The 20,024-nt window shown below is 47.6% G+C and overlaps 1 long non-coding RNA gene across 1 annotated transcript; it reads right to left on the reverse strand.

Annotated features, from left to right (window-relative positions):
• Window positions 1–6,720: 6,720 nt before the first annotated feature.
• Window positions 6,721–10,382, reverse strand: LOC128801278 (uncharacterized). Its single transcript, XR_008435159.1, has 3 exons — window positions 10,141–10,382; window positions 8,698–8,949; window positions 6,721–6,833 (listed from the first exon to the last, which is right to left on the reverse strand). It is a non-coding gene; the product is annotated as an uncharacterized LOC128801278 (long non-coding RNA).
• Between the last annotated feature and the right edge of the window lie 9,642 nt (window positions 10,383–20,024).

Raw genomic sequence — 20,024 nt, forward strand, 5'->3', positions numbered from 1 at the left:
TATTCCCTCTAAAAACCTGCGTGTTCCTCTTTCTTTCCTCCCCATGTGCCCAGCTTTGCTGCACACAGATTTGTACTCTGCTTGTCAGAGGAGTGTGAGTGGGGATGGTGGGGTGTGAGCAAGCATGAGAGAATAAATCAATTTGGGCATGAATAGAGATCTGCTATTTGTTATAAACAGATTGATGCATAAATGGTTTTCTGAAAAATACTGATTGTGATGTTTGTTTCCTCCAGATTTGATCCCCAACCAAGGAATTCACAGCAAACTAGCTACAAGCAGTTGAGGGAAGAACCAGATCTTGCACTCTTTCCAGCACATTCTCCACATTTTTTGGGTGTGAGGAGAGCCATTTTCCTGTGTGGCCTCAGGGCTGGATATGTGACTGCACAGCCAGATTTTAACCCTGCAGCTGAAGGTTCTGTGCTGCTCCAGGGAGATGAAGCTCCCAGAGCCAATTCCTTTCCTTTGCTCTGCTGAGTAGGGCTCTGCACGAGCAGTTTGCTAAGGATGGTTGCATTAAGAGAGGAAAAATCCCTGCAAGGTCTCTGGTATTGTTCACTCTCCCTGTCTCTGCCTTCTTTTTCTGGAGACTATATGGATCCTCACGCTCATTTCCATAATTATTGGTTTCATGTTACGTAACCCGAAAAAATAAAAATTATCTATCAAATGCACATGTGGAACTAATGGGGCTTATTTGAAAAGACTTGTCTTTGCATTTGCAGCTGGCACATTTCTTGGTCCATTTTAATGAGCTTCCACATCCCTGGCACGTGCTGGGGAGGGAGCCCACGTGTGCTCACTCTGTGCCCCCTGGGACAGTGGGGCTCCAGTTCCACCCCAACATGTAGGAACACAAATACCTTATCTGTGGGAATCATGGGAAAACTGCTGCAAGAGCCTTCAAGAATGCACATTCCCTTTGAATATTCCCTGATTGCCAGGTTTTTCTTCTGATTTTCTTTCATGCAGGTTAGAAAGCTTGGGCTTTTCTGGGGGGGAACTTTGTAATTGTTGGGCTTTGTGGTGGCAATTTCCACTTCAAGAAGCCCCTGGCTTCCCCAGGGTAATGAAAAGATACAAACTTTGAAGATTTTTGGACTCCATGCTCTCAAGTTCAGGTGGTGGTTGAGTTGGTAGAGATGGCCAAGGGGTATGGGGACATCCCAGGCCAACTCCAGCTCCTGTTTGGCCTCAGTAAGTGAAATGCACTTGGACTTCAGTGGAGCCAAGATGTGGCTCTCAGGACATCAGTGATAGATCCACTCACCACCACAGGGTGTGTGAACTGAAGTTCATTCTGAACTGTAAGAAATGAAACACTGAAAGAGAAGGCTTCTGGTGCCCTTAATTTAGAGTTTGAGGGTCTGGTTTTGAGAACAGCACTGGCACAGCCTGTAGGACCTGACAGGGTTTGTGAGTAGATAGCACCCTAGAATGCTGCCCAAATGTGACTGTCTCGTGGAGCACAGGACCCAGCTGTGGGACAGCAGCAGGTCTGTTTGGTGTTTGATGGCTTTTGGTGTTTGATGGTTTTGAGGGTGTGGGGTTGCACCCACACAGCCTCCACCTCCCTGAGGAGCAGAGCTGGCCTCGAGCAATACCTGATGATGTCTCTCCTTGTCACAGCAGAGCATCCCACTCTGAATGAAAGAGAATAGAGAATCATTTAGGTTGGAAAAGACCTCGAGAGCAGCAATTCCAGTCATCAACCCAGAACTGCCAAGTCCATCACTAAAATGTGTCCCCAAATGTCACATCTACACGCCTTTTAAATTCCTCCAGGGATGGTGACCCCACCACTTCCCAGGGCAGCCTGTTTCAGTGCCTGGTAATCCTTTTGGTGAAGAAATTGTTCCAACCACAACCTCCCCTAGTGCAACTTGAGGCCATCTCCTCTCATCCTATCCCTGTTATCTGAGAGAAGAGACCAATCCCCACCTCTCTAGTGCTCCTTCCAGGCACTTGCAGTTCAGCCATCTCCACCATGGCCAGATGCTGCACCTTGATGGGCTCCTCTCAATGCCCACCACCTCTTGTGGTGCCACTTAATCCCAGGGGTGTGAGATCTCTTTCTTAGAACATGAACTTAGAACGTGACTCATCTCCCCAAAATGCTGCTGCTTAAACCCTTCTTTGCCCTGCTCCCAGGTGGATTCTGTGCCCACCCCCATGGCTGTCTCAATCTGGGGGAATCCTGAGCTGAATCCACCCCTCCTGGATCCACTGATTGACCGTGGATCTCCCATGCTGACGTTTCAGCTTTCCCCCACACAGCAGGATACACTGCTGCAACCATGTCTGTGGATCAACTCCCCACACTTTCCTGAGCTGCTCTCAGAGCCAAATGACTGTCCCCCAAATCCCCTTAATTTCTCCCATGCCTTTCCATTGGCACAGGTCACATCCCCTAAGTCTTCACTCGCTTATGACAGCAGGGAAACTGCCTGTTTATGTGGAAGTAAGGAAGGAAAGAAGGAAGAAAAGAAGGAAAGAAAGGAAGAAGCAGAGCTACCTTTAATTCTGAATGCAGTAAGCCCACGCAGCTAAAAGCTGGGCGCCTCTCCTATGCTGAGTGCTCTGCTCATCCCAGGCACTGCTTTTTCTCAAGGGAAAACCTCATCTTTTCAATCTTTAGTGTATAAACCATCATTCTCTGACTGTATGGGGCTGCAGTGTCCCATCAGGCTGATCATGTTTTTATTTCACAGGTCTTTCCCTGTGAAAAGGGGTGATTGCCTGTGATGGTTTTATGAAAGTATTTGGAGGTGGATGTTCCTTCCACCCTCTTTCCACCCAGCAAAACACGAAACCGCAGATTGTTCAGGCTTCAGCTTCTCATTGAAAAGTATCTTTTTATTTCCCCCCTGGGAAGCTCTGAAAATTAAAACCAGCAAAAATACATTTCTTGTGAGGAGGAAATATTTCCTGGCTGCCTCTAAGACACCATGGGGGCTCTGTGTGTGTGTGTCTGCAAACTGCACAGTGTGCATACCCTGTGCTTTTGTACTCTTTGGGCAAAAATGAGGCAAAAGCCACACAATATAAGGCTTATCCCTGTTTTAAGGGCCTGGAGCATACACACTGCCCTGATTGATGATAAAGGAAGGGGAAAGGCAACAGCAGCCTCTCAGCATCCCTTGTAAACACGGCCTTGTGCACAATTTGCAGTGTATTTTTGGGTTGTTTGAAAAGAGTGCAAAGGTTTGGTGACCACGACTGTGTATTTTTTTTTCCCCCCTGTGCCTGCAGTAGAAACTCTTGGCAGCCCAAACTCTTGTACCTGAAAATGCAGACTCGGAGGAAAGGGAGCAACTCTGGGAGGTCTGGCTGCTGCCTGCCAGCCCCTGACCTCGAGCCTTGCAGAAAAGAGGTGAGAAATCTGCGAAGATCTGCCTGGGCAATGTGAGCGAGGGTGTATCTGGGTGAGAGGGAGCTGCTCCCCACTCCAGGCTCAGCAGAGTGGGCTGGGAGCCAAGGAGCAGCTCAAGCCCTGCATCACTGAAAGCCCGGCAGCAAAGCCGGCTTCCCTCGTCTCAGGAGGAGGAAAATGTGTGCTGCTCCATCGCTCTCAGCTGGGTCTGGCCCTGAGTGCATCTGCAGCACAGCACCCAGGGATGCTGGGAGGTGCTGGGGCACCTCCCCAGGGCCGGGCTCGCAGCCCTGCTCCATCCTCAGCCTCCCTCCAGCTGGCCAGGGCACTGGCAGCTGTCACTGCCTCCCTCCCCTTGCTCCTCGGGCTCAGTTCCCTCCCGGTGCGTGGTTAGGAGCAGAAAAAGGGGTTTGGGCCAGGGGATGGGGAATGGGGCAGGATTTCATCAGTCTTCCATGTGCCAGCACTCCAAACTGCTCATGTTAGCCTAAAAAACAGCCTTTTTTTTTTTTTTTTTTTTTTTTTCCATCAAGCCTAGTTTGACCTTCAAGATCGGACATCAGCTAGAACTGTAAGGTTGAAAGGTGCAAATGTTTGGTTTTTTTTTTTGCAGTGGGCTGCAAGGGCTTGCAGACCATAGAGGAACTGGCTGGGTATCAGTTTTATTTCACTTTAATGCCTGCAAGTCCTCACTGAGGAGCTGCATTCCTGAATCCTATATAATTATCTTGAAGGTCTTCCCATGCCAACCTTATGCAACTGTTGAGGAATAGATCTGGTTTCATATCTGCATGCATCTTTGGAAAGATGCAAATAAGGAGAGAGCATTTGCATACCAAAGTAGTCTTCAAGTGAGATTTATTCAGCATTTTTATTATTATTATTGTTATTATTAACAGTGGCGTGCTTCTGCGAGTCTCTGGGGGGCAGAAAAGGTAAAAATAAAAGATTGCTTCCAGCTCTTCTTTTTTTCTGTAAATAGATTTGTGAAGCCTGAAACCACCCAGCCCGAGGTGCCACCATTAATTCAAAATACAGAAAGTGCTCTCTGGCCACAGGAAATGGTGCACTGAGGGATGTGGGGGCTGCTTGAGTGCATCCCACAGCTGCCAAACACACGGAGCCTGGGGATATCCCCAGCAGGGGAGAGAGTCTGTCTGCAGCCACGTGGGGACACAGGGAGGAGTGTGCTGGCAGCCTCTGCCCTCGGGAGCTTGCTGTGCCTCTGACAAGACAAAAACCCTCTGGGACATGTGGGCTGTTGATGGAGAGGGGTCAGAGAGCCCAGAGCACACACAGCAGGGGGAAGGTTGGGTTTTCCTTCTGCTCAACCACATATTTCTGCTGCCAGGACGGGAAACTCAGAGTCACCTGTGGACAGATGCTGTGGATAAACCCCCAGCTGCAGAGGCTCAAAGCCTTGATTCATTCTCCCTTCTCCTTGCTTGTGACCTCTTTGCATTTCTGAGCTTTGTTTCTCTGTTTACAGCCCTGTTCTCTGTCTTGTCTTCATGCCTGCAGAGGCAAATACTCTAAATGGGGTGTTTGTCATGAGATTTGCACACGTTTTCCATAATCAACATTGGGTTGTTACAGTTTCTTCACCTCAAAGGACTGCTGTTCACTGCTCCACTGACTTCAGAGGGTCCGTTGTAAAATAGATAAGGGTGCCCCAAAGTGCATTTGGAAAGTTTGTCTACCCAAAGAAGGCAGACAATTAAAAATGGTAGGATTTTTGGGGCTATCAAAGTGTTGTTTCCAGGTAGGTCTTTTCCAAACAGATTTTTTACAATGGGGGTTGTCCTGAACCACCTGCCCAGAGTTTGCTTCTGCCTTTGCATGGCCACCTGCACCCACCTGCTCCCCCTGATGCATCTCAGCTGAGTGAGCACAGGGGACAGAGCCCAACACATGGCTCCTCCACTGATGCTCAAGAGTCCTGCTTGCAAAGGTGTCCAGGGACGAGGCAGAGCCTTGCTCAGGGCCTTTTTCCCTGAGCATCAGTGTTCCACACCTCCCTGCTCTCCTTGTACTTGAAGGAGCATTGTGCCAAGCAGAGAGTGGGGAGTGGGAGGTACTAGAGCAGCTTATTTGGTTCAGGGCATAAAATCTTCCTTGGCCGATGCACTGAGCCAGCCTCCCAACCACATCCCACTCTGGAAAGGATTTAGAAGGCAAAAATACTCTGAAAATATAATTGTAGTTTATTTTAACTTTCTGTGCAGTTTGTTTTCACAATTCCCCTCACTGCTGTCCCCCATCTGGCATTTTCCTGCCCACATTCTCTGCCTGAGTGTGGTGGGCTCCTCGCTGGGTGTCTTGCTGTTGTGACAGAACCCATTTCCATTCTACCTCTGCAAGGTCTTTTCCACTGCGTTTACAGTAAGAGATGGAGCTTCGGTTCCATCACGCGGTGTCACACTGGGAGCACTCCCTGTTCTCCACCTTTTACCCTTTAGGTAGCCAAGGTGTTTCCTGCTTCTGCAAAACGATCTGAAGAGAACGTGCACGCACCTATTTTTGGATAACGATCCCACGCAGCCTCCTCCAAAAACACAAGAGGGCGCTTCCACCTCATTTTTTGGGAGCATTTCTTTAGCAGGATTTCCTCTCGCCTTCACCCCATCAGCTGTGGAAGGTTGGGTGAAGGTCCTTGGAGCAGGGAACTTGTCTCTATATGTGTTTGCAAGGCCCTCGGCTGAGAGGAGCTCCATCCCTGCAGCATCCCCAGAGCCCCACACAGAGCAAATTAAATCATATTTATGTGTATGAAACAGGGATTGTTCCACTTCAGGATCTGGTGGATTTTCAGAGGATGTCTCAGAGGATCTTAGCACTGAGATATGTCATTGGTTTTGATTATTCACTGTGAGAAACACAGACATGTCAGGGCATCACTGCTGGCATCCTCTCTGATTGTAACAGAACTGACAGATCCAGAGGAAATTTGGTTTAAAAACAAGAGTTGGGAGCCTTTGAAGGGAGAGGGAATGGATTTTGCTGGGTGTGGCAGCAGAGGGTGTGCAGTGAACACATCACACATGTGACATCCCCTCACCAAGGAGGAGGCAGAACAGGTAAGAAAACAGCCAGAGGTTGGGGAACCTGCCTGAACCCATTTTATTCAGGCCATTTCCTCCCTAGTGTTCTTTTCTTGAGAAGGTTGTTAGCTGCTGGTGGCTGCACCCAGCCATGCTCAGGAGATGGAGAGCACAGGACCCCTGAGCTCCAGGCTGCCCTGCAGTGCACACACACACCATGGCACTGGCAGTGAAAGGAACTTTTTATTTGCTGCTGTGCCCAAGAGCTCCATACCTGGAGTCTGAACAACAGCCTGAAAGTCCAGGCTGCAGAACAGGGGTTGTACACAGGCAGTCTCAGAATTCCCTTCCTGTGCTAGCTCACTCCTGGGCCTTGGAGTCTGCTTTCCCTCCTCCATCATCCTTCAAGGCTGTTCCTAGAGAATTACAGAGTTAAGGGACATCCATGAAATAGGAATACATTGCAGCATGACTACAGCTGCACCTAATTACCTGCTCATAAATAAAGCCTAATTAGCCAGCACCCAACTTTTCTTCTGCACCCTTGTCCTATCACCTCTGTCCCAACACAGGGAGAGCAGTTTTCCCTCCAGGTGTTTGGACTGGGATGATTTTGCTACAGAGCTGGCAGAAAGGGACAAAGTTTTTACAACCAGAACAGGGCTGACCTGGAGAAGGCACAGTGTGCTGCCAGACACATCTCATACAATCTGCAGGAGGAAATCAGAGTGCTGGGCTACTTTCATCACAACAGTAGGGCTTTAGGATTTCCTGGGGCTGCATGATTTCCAGCATGTGGAGGTGGTGGGCTTTTGTGCTGGGTGACATTGGATGGGTTACTGCCTGGTATTAGGTTTTGTTTTAAAGGCTATTGAATCCAGATACTTTTAAAATGCTTGTCTTTCAAAAACTGCTCTATGGGAGGAAAGGTCTTTCCTGCAAATCAGACCATTTTCTGATGTGTGGAGCTGTGTTCTGGAACAGGATGTTCCCCAAACACTAGTTACATGTTAAAGGTTTTTTTCAAGTGTTCTACTTTTAAAAAAGCAACAAAGGCCATTAGGAGAAAAAGGAACTGAAAGTGCTTGGCACATTTGAAAATCAGAGTGCCTCTGTTTAGTTTTTCAAATATGGAGCTTGATGCAGACTCTGATTTCCAGAGCATCTGTAGATCCTTGGGGGCAGAGGTGGTGAGGGGGCTTCTGAGCAGCATTGGTGGGTTCTGAAACTCTGTGTGTCTCTTTCAGCCTCTCTGCTGTCCCAGTGGACTCTCAGACTCGTGGACTGCACTTAAAAACACGCTTAGGTCTTTTTAATGTGCATACAAAGGTCCTGCAAAACCTAAGCCCTTCTACTGAATAGCTGATCCTTTCTGAAAGAGGGTTGGACATCTGGGTGTGAGAAATCAACGTGGTGAAGAACTTTGTCAATAATTAGGCAAAAACTGCTTGGGCAACCCTTCAGATGTGTCTCATGCATGAGGTATTGTATTTAAAACTCCAAAATTCTTCATCAGCAGAGAAATGTGGCAACATCTCCCTCTTTATATCCCTAATGCTATCTGCTGGAAGGATCTCCTCAAAGGTCTTGTCCATTTTTCCCTAGAGAAGTTTTCTGTACCTTCCTTCTTCCTCCTAAGCCTCCACAATTTCAAACCTTGACCTTCATATCAGACAAGAAGGTGTTGAAGGATTTCATTAGGGGAACCTGCATCTATTTTAGTAAGGACCAGTTTCCTTCTGGGTCTTTTGAGGATCTACGTGCCCCATGTTAGTGACTTCTCCAGGAGTTGGCCCTGCAGTGTTTTCTTATTGTTGTTTTCACATTTGCAAGTCTCCTTTTCCCACTGGGCTCCAGACTTACAGGGGAAAACATCCCAGATCAGATACCACAGGCCCATGGAGCAGCGTTGCTCAACGTGACCCATTTTGGAGTGTGTCCACCCGTATCTGCTCACCCCCCTTTTCACAGCAGGGTGGAGGCATTTTGCTCCACAGCTCTTGGCGGTTCCAACCTCTGCATTCCCAAGGATGTGCTGCCAGGCTCAGCTGAGCACAGATGTGAGAATGTACTGCAGATATTCCCCCAATTCTTCTTCACCATATAAGGGAACATTGTCCTTCCTAATGCTGGGTAACAGGGGTAGTGTGAATAACTTTCAGAATTAAGGATAAAATCTGGAGTCTTTCCCCTCTTCTGCTCACGGGCTTGTGGTCTGGAAAGGATTGTTACCATCTGAAGGGCTGGTGAAATGGGTTGGCTCCTCACTGTTCAGCTCACCAGACTTGTTCCTGCAGTCTGTTGGCCAAATGGATCTGGACATCCAGCCTGGATGGAGTGCTCCTAACCAGGGCTGGAGAATAATACTGAGACAGCCTGCACACCAAAACTCACTGCATCCCCACTAAATAGGGCACTCAGGTCTTCAGGGCTGGAGTCCATCTGGCCCTTCACAGTCACTTAAGCAGAGCTTTCAAACGCAGCTGCCAGGACACCCCTCTTCTGTGCTTTGTATGCCAAGGAAGTCCAGACCTGCAAGGGAATGAGTACATTGCCTATAAACCATCCTCAGCAGCTGGGAAACCTCGTGGATATAGGGAAAATATGGGGAAGGTGGTCCTGTAGTCCTATCTCTGCCCTGGGGATTTGTGCAAGAGGGATAAGCTGGGAGATGATTTTAACAGCATCTCAGAAGTGAGTGAGGTTCTGCCAGAACATGCAGAGCTGCTGCATTGATGAGAGAGGAACCAGAGGTCTTGGGCACTGTGTTAGGATGGCACTTTGAAAGGTTCTCCAAGGTGTTCCAGAGGGAGCAAAACTCTTTGGCACAGTGTTGGGATGACTGTTTGAAACAACATCTGAGGTGTTCCAAAGGGAGCAGAGCTCTTAGGAACTGTGTTGGGATGACTGAAACAACTTCTGAGGTGGCCCATGGCAAGTGAGAGGCTCAGCTGTGACTCGAGGGCGCTCCTGGTGCCAGGCTTTCAATGAAGGTGCAGCCTGGGGCACCTGAATTCAAACCACCATGACCCAGATTTACCTCTGAGGCTGGCCACGTGCCTGCTGTGTCCATGCTGCCTGGTGTGGGCAATATTGCCAGCTCCTGGCTGAAGCTGGGCCACCCTCCTCCGGTTGTATTTTATGTCTGATTACTCTCCAGCCCTCTCTCCTTTGTCCTGTCAGTTCATCCCCGCTGGGAGCTGAACCTCTTTCCAAATGCCTGGCTGGTCTCCCAGAAGCAGCACAACACCATTGTAATGTGTAATTAGGTTGGAATTTTCCTCCAACCCCCTTTTTTATTTAAATTACACCAATCCCCGAGTATGCAAGAAGTTATAAACGCAAGGAGAAGAGGTTCCTCACACCTTTTAGTACTTTAAAAGATGTAACCTTTTAGTATTTTACCTGAGCACAGGAAAAATATCATCAATAATAAAGCCTAACACTGAAAGAGGACAAATTTTGGAAAGATGGAGTAAGGCAATGCTCCTCTTGTGAATGAGATGCTGCAAAAGAAGTGTTGAGTGAGTTTACCAAGGCCACCTGGCACAGGAAGAGTAAAAGGGATAAAAGGTAGCACTTCCAAGGCCAGTCCTAATCTTTTGTCCCCTGGCCAACACCGAAATGACTACAACATATGATCAGGGCTGCATCTTTCACTTATTCAAAGCAGACTGTAGCCAGACACCAAAACAATGTAAAATGCAGTGCAGCAGTGCCAACCTGGATCTTGCCTGTAGTGGCCAAAGTCCAAGGAAAGCACTGAAGAATTTTCAGATGGTGGTTCAGACAAATCCCCAGACTCAGTTGACCATCTCTGAAAACCTCTTCCAGCAGCTGGGAAGTGGCAGCTGAGTCTGTAAGGCTGGTTACTGCAGTCACCCCCTCTGAAAACAACTGTTTAAATTCCTTGGGTGTTTTGACCTAATGTAGGATAGACAGATCCCATCAAAGAGCCCAGGGCACTTTTCATGCCCCACAGGAGTAATCAATCTTCCTCCTTGTTATCCAGCTGGCGCAACTTAGATACTCCACACCAGTCTCTGCCATCACAAAGACTCCAAGCTGCATCTGCAATGGAACCACAGAATCATGGAATGGTTTGGGTGGGGAGGGACTTCAAAGGTCATCTCATTCCAATCTCCTGCCATGGGCAGGGACACCTTCCACTACCCCAGGTTACTCCAAGCCCTGTCCAACCTGGCCTTGGACACTTCCAGGGATGGGACAGCCACAGCTTCTCTGGGCAGCCTCCCCACCCTCACTGTAGAGTTTCTCAGAGTAGCTCCATGTACTCCAGTTGATGATGTGACCCTGCAGACAGAGGGTACCTTAAAAGGGAAGAGGTATTTCTAAGAATTTCCCACTTCACTGCAGGTTTTAAGGGCGTATAAATGCATGCAAAAAATACAGATATAGGCAAAGATGCCTATAAAATCTGTCAGGTCCCCCTTATTTCCCATTGCCTTGGGTTGGCCCTGTCCTCCACACTAAACCAAAACCAACATCCCTCCCAAAATGTGCTGGTTGGTTTAAACATCACCAGAGCAGCTCTCCAGCTGCCTGACATGGTTAGACTCCATCATGTTCCTTGTCAGTGTTAATCTAATCCATATTAGCAGCAAGGCAAGTTACTGTGAAGATAAAGCCAAAGTGCTAAAGGGTAAGAGCCACATTAGATTTTTTTCCCCTGTACAGCAGTTTCTGTAGCAGTGACAGATTTTGGATTACAGTTCCAACTCAATGTCTGTCAGAAGAAGGTAATTCTTGAGCATCATCTGCTAGGAAGCACAGCTGAGATCCTCCTGAGCGCCTGAGCTGACCCCTGTTTGAGATGTTCATACATCTCAGCCCCCTCAGCGGATCCTGGTGCTGTCACACCAGTGGGGACTATTTGGGGACTTGGTGCCAGGTAAGAATTTCACCTTGGTGTCCCCTCTGCCCAAGATGTGTCTCTTGTGCTCCCTGTTTTAGGGTCATGCACAAGAAAGCCCAGATCTTCATCCTGATGAAGTTTGTCATCTCTATCAAACCTCAGAAAGTCCCAGTGCTTAGGAAATGTCACCCTTCCCCTCACTTAAATGATGTGCTGTCACTGTAGATTGGTACCAAACCCAGGGAAGGGCACGAGAGTGGAAGGATAAGGGAAGGAAGTACAAGGTCGGTTCAGTCCTCCAAAAAGTCTCTCATCATCCAGAAAAGGAAGAAAGAAGAGAGTTTAAGAGGCTTGGTAACTTTTTTATAGCTCTCAGATGCTGCTTAGCAGCTCATGGCACTCAGTGACTTTCAGAAGTTCCTCACCTGGGGGTCTGGACATCCCACAGCACAGCTGGATCTCTGCTCCAGCCAATAGAACATAACACAGGACCTGATCCAAGTGTCATCTTAGTCTGTGGGTATCTTCATGCATCTCTGGATTTTAATATTTTTGCTTTCTTTGAGAAGACTCTCACTGAAATTAGAGGGATTGCCTTGCAGTGGTGTTTATTATAGACTTTTGCTGAGTGCAGGTTGTATCTGGAGCATCACTGCAGCATGTTGTAGTGTGTTGGCCCTGACTGGATACCAGACACTCATCAAAGCTGCTCTATCACTCTCCTTCTCAGCTGAACAAGCTTCCGTGGCTGGGCCTGGCAGAAAGGAAATATGGATGGAAAGTCCTCATCTGTAATGCACATTTTTGTCCCTTGGTGCAAACCAGACTGGTTTTCCAGTGTGCTTGAGTTATGCATCACCCACAGCCAGTCACAAAGTGACACTGGACCTTTCCCAAAAATAAAATACTTCTTTTTTAGTGAGAAGCAAGTGTTTTTTTGCCTAAATTCCTGTTCCACCAAGCACATCTGCTGAGCACTGAAGTCTTGAGCTGAAAAATAGGACTCACCTTTTGGAAATCTTCTTCCCCAATGTAGAAGATAATTCTTTGTTGGGTCTGATAAGAGCAACGTGGGCATATTGGTGTCATGAATAGATCAGGACCATGATATTGTTCTTTAGGTGAGAGCTGGCTCTTAGTGGGACCTCTCTGTGCAGGCAGTGCCAGGTACATGCCCCCAGAGGGAAGATAAAAAGTCAGGACATTGAGGCACATGAAGCTGGCAGTGAAAAAATGTGAAGGTAGAAGACAGACAAAGTAAACCCCACCCAGTATGTGCTCTAGCTGGGTGAGTTTAGGCACCTGTATTTTATTTTTGAGATACTGTAAGTGGTTTTGAAGTTGAAATGCAATTCTTTAGTTCTGAGAAGATGCCTATGACAACCTCACTTCTTTATGGCCTAAATAATTCTTAGAACTCTTGCTCAGCAGGCAATTCTCAGGATATTCTGAGAATCAGAATATCTCAGAGATGTAGCACATCTATTGAAATTCCTGGTATCTCCAGGAGAGCAAAAAGAAATGGAAAGCCCTGCTCTGATTATTTTTTCCCAAGCCATATCTGGGACTATTTTTTCTGTTACAGTTCCTGCTATAACATTTATAATCATGTCATAAACAGGGATGAGGATTTATTGCAGGGTGGCTGTACATCCTGATTTGGCTGGAGCTTGTTCCATGAGACCAAGGACATTCTCACCATCCTGAAAATGACCCTTGGGGTTCTTGGTTTTAATCAGGACATGAACTTTCTCCTGTATCTCTTGAACTCACCCCTGGGAACCTTCCCATCACAGCAGAGCTCAGCTGTGGTGTTTGGTCCAGTTCTAGGGACATAATCTGATAAAGTGTGAGCCCCATGTCCTGGCACTTGGTGTGGGTGTCATGGTCCATGTAGCTCCACTTTTTAACACGTTTTCAATCTGTTATAAACCAATCTAAAGAGATCAAACCATTTTGAGGTGCCCATTTTGACTGTCACTTATTTTTGGCTCTGCTCTGGAGAAACCACCCTTGATAGATGAGGCAATTGCTTATTTCTTTTTTATCTACATGGACCATGAAGTGGAGCAGAGAAAAGTACTCCAGATAGGAGCAAAACTAATGATTTTATGTTTGATGGCTCAATGGCAAAGTCAGCTCTCCCTAGCTGGGGGTGACTGGGAGAGAAAAGCTGCCTGTGCTGCTCCTGCTGAGGGGTGTAGGGGGACATGCCAGGGGTGTGTGGCTGGGTACATCCTCACATGTACCTGCTCGAGTGACAGATGTCCTAAAGCCCTGTCAGCCTCACCAGAGCTCAGTCTGCTCACAGCCATGGAGAATCCATCACCTCGCATTGGGAATTCTGCTGCCATTCATCAAGTGATATCTCAGCTGTGACTACTTGTCAGAGAAATTTTACTGAGGATGCTTTATCCCCTTACAACCTCCACTGGACACCTTGATTTACAGCTTCCAACTCTCAGCCCAGAGAGAGGAGGGGATGCAGCCCGAGCAGGCTGGGGAAATGCTGCTGTCACCCACCTGTGGGAAGGCAGCAAGAATTGCCTGCTTTCCTTTGTCCCTGGGACCATGGTGGCTCAGAAGTAACAGGAGGGAAGAGGATTAGTGCTGGGGACCAGCTCTCTGCCTGTGCCTCATCCAGCAGGCACCGCCTGCACAGTGGGATCCTGTGCATGGTGTCACAGCAGTTTCCCCTTGTGGGCTCTGGAAAAAAGCCCTGCTCCCTTTGCTGACCCCTGTTCCCTTTGTTCTTGCTCTGCCCTTTGGCAGAGGGTGAGTGCCTGGCTCTGACTCCTCCTCCTGCTTGTGGAGGCTGCGAGCACAGGGCAGAGAGGATCCATCTCTGCTTTGCCCTCGGGAGGCAGAGGCTGGGGATGGATGTGGGCTCTGGCGTGCCCACACACCCCTGTGCCACAGCACTGGGCTGGGGAGGGCAGCCCCACCACAGGCAGCGAGAGCCTCTCTGTGGCTTTGCATATCTGCAAACCTCATCCCTCTTTGTCCCCTCTGGCTCTGGCACAGCTGATCCCACACATGCCTGTCACATTTCCTGGTGTGTGTTGGTTTATGCAGGGGCTGGAGCAGGCTGTGGGGTTGTGGCTGGCCAGGGCAGGGAGGGAGGAGAACACCACTGGTATTCACAGTCCTCTGGGGCAGGTAGGAAGGAGATGATTTTCAGCTGAAGTGTAGTAAATATTAATTTCTCATCTGCCAGTGTGACTAGCACAGTGTCTGCAATTCTCTAAAACCACGAGGCAGATTCCCTGCTCCTGCTGGAGGCACAGGTCAGCACCTCTGGGCACAGCCTGGCTCTGTGAGTACTCCTGTATGGCTTGTGGTGAACCAAAAGCCCCACAGAGAGGCAGGAGAGGTTAATTCAGCCCCAGGACAGGTATTGTCACTGTGCTGGCTGTCTTTGCACAGACCAGTGCATGGGCTGTGCTGGCTGAGAGCTGTTTATGGGACACTGTGACCCTCTGCCTGCAGAATCTGGGCTCTGCTGTACTTGGATCACCCCTGAAGAACTCCTGAGAGAGGGGCTAAGTCAGGGGGCAGCTGGAGAGGAGCTAACATGAATGACCATATTGTATTGGTAATCAGTACAAACCACATCAGATATGCAGGATATGGAGAGCAGGGCATTGATCATTATTAAAAATCCCCATTCTTTTGTTTCCTTACCCAGGTGCAGGGTGTGAGGAAGTATTTCTTGGCATGTTTGGGCCATCTCATTTTTCAGGAATGACAGAGTGAGGCAAAGGGAGTGAGTTATGTTGGCCTTTGCAGACAAGTGGCAATAAAATAAGTTTATGGTACCGCCTCCTGTACCATCACATATTTATGTCCCATATTTATCTTGTTTTTTTAGCTGTTTGGGCTTGCTTGTCTTGCAAGGCGATCTTACCTCCATTCCCTGAGACCAGCAAAGGGATGAATTCTGATATTGCAGCTTGTGCTGGGTAGCACTGGAGCTCCCTGGAGACATCCAGGCAAAAAATTCTTCTGGCATCAGTAAGGGACAACTGAGCTTAATGCTGGCTTCCTATGGGTTCAAGCCAAGTGGCTCTGCAGGCCCTTGCTGGGGCTGAGCCCAGCCTCTCTCAGCAGTTTGGGATAGGACCTGCTCAGCAGCCTGATGAGATCTGGAACCATATCTGCAGCCCATGGGTACCTGCTCTGGGAGGAAGGGATTGGTTGGATGTTGGTGTATCATCGTGTCCCCATGGCCAAGGACAGTTTGGTGCCTGGAGATCTGGCAGTAGCAGAGTTTCTGCATCCTGTGGAAAGTCCAACACCCATGTGTCAAATCCAGTCAGAGGGAAAAGCACAGAGGGGAGAGGACACAATTCTGTCATCTTTAAAGTCAACAATGAGATTTTGGCCATGTCCCCAGCCAGAGGGGTCAAATGCATGGTTTTCATTATAGATCCCTCTCTGTTTCCCCCCCATTTCTCTATTCCCTGGCTGGCCCACCATGTGCAGCCACAACACAAAGACATGAAACACAGCCCTTTGTGCCATCTGACAGCAGCACACAGCCCCCATCTGTCCCCTGGGGTCCCTCTGCAGTGTGACCCTCCCATTGTGCTCCAGCCATGTCTGCAGGGCAGTGATTTGGCTTTGCAGATATGAATTACCTGTGGAAGGACAGACATCTGTAAGATGCAAAGTAAAGGACACTAAATTCTGATAAACAGGGCTTTCGATTTCACTTCTTGTGGGTGTAGCAATGACTCTTCTCCAAGTTGTTTCTGCTTCCCTTTTCTGAGTTACTGACATATATTCCCTTTTGCTGCCAGCTTTGATGGCTCTGCTAACTCAGCCAGCACTCATCTCTAAAACCTGAATAATCAAGGGACTGGGACAGCTAACAGAAGGACAGTCTCCCCCTAGGACACAATGGTCCTGATGTTCAAATGTGCTCACACACAATGAGGCTGAAAAGGAGAGGACCAGGTGGGCAAAATGTGTGATGGTACACTGTGATTTTAAACACGTGATAATAAAATTTCTGCTGCAATATTAATCCTCGTGACTGCCTGTTTCAGCCTTGCATGCTCGGTGTGGTTCTGCTCTGTCCAATTCATCTGCATCCCCTCCCCAGCCCTCTGCACACAGGAGAGGCTGCAGGAGAGCCAGATTTTTCCTTTCCATGCCCTACATCGTGGTGCTAGACAAAAAAATTAGTGGAATCCCAGTTCCTCAGTGTTCTATCAAGAGGGAAATCCCATCCCACCTGCAAGGATAAGCCCCTGGAGAGCAAGGATTTAGTAGCATTTTAGTAGTGACTGCCTCACTTTATCACACTAACCCATCCTGAGTCCTAGGTCCTGCTAATTTTTACCAAAATGCTGAGCGATATCCAGGTAACTGGAAATACTGTGGCATTTCCTTGGTGTCGTTACTGTGGAAGACTCAAGGAGCGTCACCAGATGCTTATTACAACCTTGCTCCTCCCTTGCTGCTGTCTCTCATACTTGGCACTCCTGCCAGCCAGCTCCAGAAATTCTGCCCTGAAGGACGTCATGGATGTGCCCTGCAGGACTTGCCTACACACAGCAAGAGTTTATGTGCCTGCAGGAGCCAAAATATTCCCTTTCCCACCAAGCACCCGGACACGGAGCGAGGCGGCCGCATCTACCTGGAGCTCTGGAAATTTTTAACATAAAAATGATTTGATTGATTTGGGGAGGGAGAAAGAAACACAAAAGGCCTTAAGATTTGACTGATTTCTCCTGGGACTCTTTTCTGTACACAAAGTGTTTCCTGCTCTGTTCTTGGAAGCATTACCCTTGGCTGGGCCTGGCCTTTAAAACATTACCAGCTGTATGCAAAATAGAGAGCAAAGTGCCAAAAAGCCCCACGGGCTATTTACATTTGGCTGGAGCTTGCTGTGTTGGCCAAGCTACAGAGATATTTTGTTCATCGGCCTTGCAAGGAAAGCAGCTACTTCAAGCTGTTTGGTCCTGTTTATACACAGAGTTACCATGGAAGTCCCCAGGTTCCGGAGCTTTGCATACTCACAAATCCAGGGTGCATTTTTCCTGGACTTGATTTGTGTCCCCTCTCACTTTGGTGAGATTTGGTAGGAAGTTCTGGGATGAGGTTCTCGGGTGCATGTGGGATGCAAACTGATTTATGTCTGTGGTGAAGGATTTCCTGGGCGCTGTGTGGATCCTCTCTTGATGCAAGCAAGAGCAGCTGGAGCCATGAGATTACCTGCTGTGTTAGCAAGAAAATTTTTCTAGGGTGAATTTGGGGAAAAGTAGCACTATAAAAAAAATTCATCACAAACTCTTGCAGCTGTATGGAAAGAATAACTTATAATTGTATTGGGTTTTATGTTTACAATAAATAGTTAAAAATTACTTAAATCAGCTGAGGGCAACCTGAATTACAAAAATACATAAAATCAAGGGAGCTGTACATTAATTTCTTCAAGATAAATGGTTGTGCCCATGTATCAGTGCTTTTTAAATATTACATTTTAATAGTAGGCTCTCTCTCAGAGTATTCATTATGTTCTAAAAGCTCAATCTAGATAAAACCTCTATCTCATCAAAGTCAAAAGTATGAGGCAAGTGGCAAATCCCACAACAATGGGCATAAGAATAGCTAGGTTTTTTTGGGACACTCCAGGGAAAAGGTAACAACTTTTGCAATATTTCTGGTTAAGATTGTTCAGGTTTTCTTGAATCCTTGGGCTACCACCTCAGCTAATAAGGATGTGGCTTTCTTGACTTCTCTTTCTGCTATTATTTGTTACTTTAGCTGTTTTATTGAGAAGGCTTCTCACAGCTGAACACTTGTCATTAATCACCTCTTGCCAACATGTCACAGGCACACAGACTAATGGCAAAGCTGGATATGAGGATATGGCTGGAGATCCTCTCCTGGCTGGCTCTAGGTATCCAGGTTAGGGAATTTTACATCTCTGCCCTGGCAAGCAGTGCTGGGGAAGACTAAAACATTGCTACCAAGGCCCAGGATTATCTCGTGGGCTTGATGGAATAGTTTGAATTTGTCCTTCTGTACTACAAGGAACTGAGCTCTCAGTGAGCATTCAGAGGGAAGTGGGGACACATGATCCTCACAAGCTGATGGTAAAAATCCACTCCTCCCTGCGTCTGAGATCTGATCTCAGAGCCTGAGTGAGGCCAGTGGGGACTTTTCCCACTCATTTTTGCAGGGCAAGGGCGTTATAAACGTGTGGAAGGGGAGCAAGGCTGAGCCAAAGTTTCCAGGCTGGCTGAAGTTTCCAAACCCAGTTGGCTGAAGTAGAGCCTGGACAATATGGCAACACCTGTGAAATGAAGGTTCTTCTTCTGCTTTGGCTTTCAGACATCCTCACTCAGGAGTAGAAACACTTGGGAAGCAAACCAGCAATGTGTCTGCTGTCTGTGCAATTGCTCTCTACCAAAGAGGGAGTCAGCCAAGCCTGGAGTTCATTCTGTCTTGGCCAATAGTTAATAATAACCCTGCAACAGCTTCTTTTTCTTTTTCTTTTTCTTTTTCTTTTCTTTTTCTTTTTCTTTTCTTTTTCTTTTTCTTTTTCTTTTCTTTTTCTTTTTCTTTTTCTTTTTCTTTTTCTTTTTCTTTTTCTTTTTCTTTTCTTTTCTTTTTTTCTTTTTCTTTTTCTTTCTTTTTCTTGTTGTTGTTGTTGCAAATTAAGGGTGGATGAATGGCCTGGATAAAATTAGAAATCTCTTCCTGAAAGGCTGAGCTGAGTTTACAAAGTTATAGCTCCACAGATATCCCATTGCAACTGGGGAATCCCAGCTGCTCTCTGGAGGGTGAATAGCTGATAACAAAGTGCAAATGTGTGCTCTGGGTCAGAGGGTCACCCCCGCTGTGCTGGCTTCACATCACAGCAGCTTTGAGGAGGTGGATGGGGTGATTCCTGATTTCACCTTCCTTTTCTGCCAGGACAGGCAGTAGCTGTAGCAGGGAAGTGCCCTGTAAGGAGACATTAAGAGATGGGGGCTAATGGGGAATTCTGGCTTGGGAAGGAATTCAAGTTCCTTTGAACATAATGCCCAGGTACCTGCTGGATAGGGAACTTTCTACGTGTGGATAGCCAGGCAGAAAATCAGGACGCTGTCCCTCATCCCATCTACTAAGTACTGTGACTCCTCCCAAGGCCTTCTGCATTGTTTTGATCCACTCTGGCCACTTATCCTTGAGGCTGTATGATGAAGTGGTGCCTGGCCCTGATGGTCTTTATAAAAAACTGTTTTTTTCATAACTGTGAGACCCAGAGCTCTCAAGAGTCTCACCCGTGAGAGAGGTTAACAGCAAGAGTTTCTTTGTGGCAAACCCCACCTTTATTCCCATGTCCTCTTTGGGTGAGGGGTGTAAGGTCACAGCTGGGTATGACTGAGCTGCTGTGACAGACCAGATGTGCCCTTCAGCTGGGTGCTCCCACATCATCCCCACCAGTGAGGCTGAAGACATGAGCTCAAACCAGCCTGACTCAAGATGGACAGCTTAAACCATTGTAATTCCCATTTGATGGGAAGCTCTGGTGAACGTGGGCTCTGAGCCGTCGACTTACATGCATTATTTGGATTTTGCTGGTGTCTAAAATTAACCACTGAGGTCAGTGCAGATGATGTGCACCAGCTTGATGATGTCCATCAAGCCCAGCACTTTCTGCACAGTATTAATGTTTATATCCTCTCTGGAATGGATGGAGAAAGCACAGGTTACCTTCATAACGAAGTATTAA

The sequence above is a fragment of the Vidua chalybeata genome, chromosome 1, assembly GCF_026979565.1.
Source record: "Vidua chalybeata isolate OUT-0048 chromosome 1, bVidCha1 merged haplotype, whole genome shotgun sequence".
Lineage (NCBI taxonomy): Eukaryota > Metazoa > Chordata > Aves > Passeriformes > Viduidae > Vidua > Vidua chalybeata.